The sequence below is a fragment of the Triticum dicoccoides genome, chromosome 3B (assembly GCF_002162155.2).
Source record: "Triticum dicoccoides isolate Atlit2015 ecotype Zavitan chromosome 3B, WEW_v2.0, whole genome shotgun sequence".
NCBI lineage: Eukaryota > Viridiplantae > Streptophyta > Magnoliopsida > Poales > Poaceae > Triticum > Triticum dicoccoides.
Window position 1 is genome coordinate 576,535,029 of NC_041385.1, and position 3,470 is coordinate 576,538,498.

The following is a 3,470-nucleotide window of genomic DNA, read 5'->3' on the forward strand; positions in this document are numbered from 1 at the left end:
GGGCGTGAGATTTATATGGACAAACAAGCAACTCGGCCCGGTCCGCTTGGTGCTGGATCGGGTGTTCATGTCTCTGGAGTGGGAAATTGGATACCCTCTTTGTTCACTGATTGCGGAAACCCGCATCGGTTCTGATCATGTTCCGCTAATCTACTCCTCGGGGGAGGATAGACTGTGACATAGCCCACGTTTTTTCTTTGAGACGGCCTGGTTTGAAACGCCTGGTTTCGAGGAGATCTTCAAGGAGAAATGGTGGGCGTGCATTAACTAGGTTGGCCCCAGCGGGGCCCGATGGAGTTCTCGAACGCGGTCGGGGGACGGCTTTGGGCTAGCCTCAAGGGGTGGGGCGCCAACCCTAGGGAGGAATGACAAAGTGCTCAGTGCTTCATCCTCGAGGAGATTGCGAGGATTGAAGTGGAGGCTGATGCGCGAGCCTTCTTGGAGCAGGAATGGGCTCACCGATATGCTCTAGAGGGGCAGGTCAAGGCGTTACTGCGCGTAGAGGAAGAATATTGGTGCTGTCGTGGTGGTCTGAAGTGGACACTTAAAGGCGACGCCAATACCAAGTACTTCCACGCCTGCGCAAACGGCCGTCGTAGAAAATGCGCAATCCTCAGGTTGCAATCGGAACAAGGGTTGTTGTTGCGACAAGAGGACATCTCACGCCACATTTATGAGTTTTACATCAACTTGATGGGGTCTTGCGAGGCCCAGGGGGCTGGCCTTCGTGTGGACGTGTGGGGAACCTCACAACGCATCCTGGAGTGTGAGAATGCCGAGCTGGGGCTCGCTTTCCTCCTAGAAGAAATTGACACCGCCCTGATGGGTATGAAATCGAACACGGCTCCGGGCCCGGACGGGTGTCCAGTGGCTATGTTCAAGCGATTTTGGCCACTTCTTAGAGGCCCAATCTTTTGAGATCTGCAACAGATTTATGCGAGGGACGGTAGATATAGCTCGACTTAATTTTGGAGTCTTACTTATTCCGAAGGTCCACGGGGCCGACAACATTAGACAATTCCACCCAATTGCACTCATCAACGTTCCTTTTAAGATTTGCGCTAAAGCTTGTGCCACACGCCTAGGACCGATTGCTCATCGCTCGATTCATCACAACCAATCCGCATTCATTCGCGGTCACAACATTTTGGAGGGCCCGCTTGCCCTCAAGGAGTTTGTTCACGAACTCAAACGCACGAAGGAACCGACCATTCTGCTGAAGCTAGACTTCGAGAAGGCTTACGACATGGTAAATTGGGATTTCCTGCGTCAGGTGCTTATTAGCCGTGGTTTCTCAGCTGTTTGGGTGCACCGCGTAATGCAGTTGGTCTCGAGAGGCCAGACCGCGGTCTCGGTGAACAGAGAAGTAGGGCACTTCTTCAGAACAAAGCGGACTCAGGCGGGGTGACTCGATGTCCCCGCTTATGTTCAACTTTGTTGTCGACGCGCTGTCTGCTATGCTTCGGAAGGCGGCCGCGGCTGGTCATATCAAAGGGTTGGTAGGCCATCTCATTCCAGGGGGAGTGACTCATTTGCAGTACGCGGATGACACGTTACTGCTATTTCGTCCGGACCAACATAGCATAGCTACGGTCAAGGCGATTCTTCTTAGTTTTGAGCTCATGTCGGGGCTCAAAATAAACTTCCATAAATGTGAGGTGCTCTTTATGGGGTTAGCGCCGGAGGAGGGAAGACGCATAGCTGATTTGCTCAACTGCAAAGTGGGTAAATTTCCGTTTACGTACCTCGGCCTACCAGTGGACACCAACCGACCCACGATAGAGGATTGGGAACCTCTGTGTGCCAAGGTGAGGGGAAGGGTCTGTCCTTGGAGGGGTAAATTCCTTTCGAAAGCTGCAAGGCTCGTCCTCACGAACTCGAGCCTCTCCTCATTGCCCATGTTTGCTATGGGCCTGTTTCTGCTCGCAGAAGGGGTTCATGCAAAGATGGACACACCCCGCGCCAAGTTCTTTTTGGGAAGGAACGGGCCCGAACCATAAATATCATATGGTTAAGTGGGCCTGGGTGTGTCGACCCAAAGCCTTGGGGGGCCTTGGGATCACTAACTCGAGGATCCTAAATATCGCGTTGATGTGTAAATGGATCTGGAAAATTGCCCGGGGGCAACCGGGTTGTGGGTCGATCTCCATAGGGCCAAATATTTTCCTAACGGGAATTTCTTTGAAGGGAGGACAAGGGGTTCCCCCTTCTGGAATGACTTGCAAGCGATCAAACCGGCATTCGCCATGGGGGCAAAATTCTCGATTGGGAATGGCCGTTCAGCTCGCGTTTGGACGGACCACTGGATCAGTGCCCAACCCTTGTGGGCCAAATTTTGGTATTTGTATGCTATTGTTGTCGAACCGGCAATGACGGTGGCGGATGCGCTCGCGTTAACACCACCGGAGATACACTTTAAACGAGTAACTTAGCGAGCAAGAGCAATCTAGCCTTGCGGCCTTGCTTCAGTTGATTGGCCCAATAGGCCTATCGGGCCAGCCAGACACGGTGAGTTGGGCGCTCACCAGCTCGGGCATGTTCACGGTTAAATCGTTATATCACAAGATGTGCCGAGGGCCGTCGCAGCTTGTGATCAAAGGGCTATGGAAAGCGCGGCTGCCTTTGAAGATCAAACTCTTCCTCTAGCAAATATTCCGTGATAAACTTCCTACCTCCTTGAACATGGCCAAACGCAACGGACCGGCCACCGGCCCTTGTGCGCTGTGCGGGGCACCAGAGGATGCCAATCACGTGTTCTTTCGGTGCCCTCTAGCGAGGTTTGCGTGGAGCGCGGTCCGGACCGCGGCAGGTGTCCAATGGGACCCTAGATCGGCTGCAGAGCTTATCCAGCTATTAGATGCGATTCAGGGACCTGCGAAACGGGTTATGTGGAGTTGTGTAGGGGCACTCCTCTGGGCTTTGTGACTAACTAGAAACAAACTTACTATCGAGGGATTTTTTCCAACACACCCGGCTAATATTATCTACAAATGCAACCTCTTCTTGCAGCAGTGGAGTCCGTTGGGGAGGCGCAGGGATGCTGAGATGCTCAAGACTGCCCAAGACCGTCTGATGCAAGTGTATGTGTTGGTTAGGGAGCCTTCGACTACGGTCTAGGACGTGGTACCTTTTGCTGCTTGACGAGCCTGCGCGTTCTGTACGGGCTTTTGCCTTGTAATCCGCTAGTGGCTTGCTTAACTTTCGCCTGAACTTCATTGGTTTTCATCCTTGCGAGGGCCGGAATGGCTTTTGGTGCTGTACTAAGACTTTGTGTCGTGTTACGCTGCCTATTGGGGGCTTTATTAAGTTAAAGCCGGACGCATCTGGCGTCTTCGTTCCAAAAAAGCCAATTTTAGAGAGCATATGAGTCAAGTATCCATAGGAATCTGTTGCAATGTTGAAATGCCAATAACAGAATACTGGTGAGATAAGAGAAGAAGCCACAACAGGATGGATTGTAATAAAGTTTT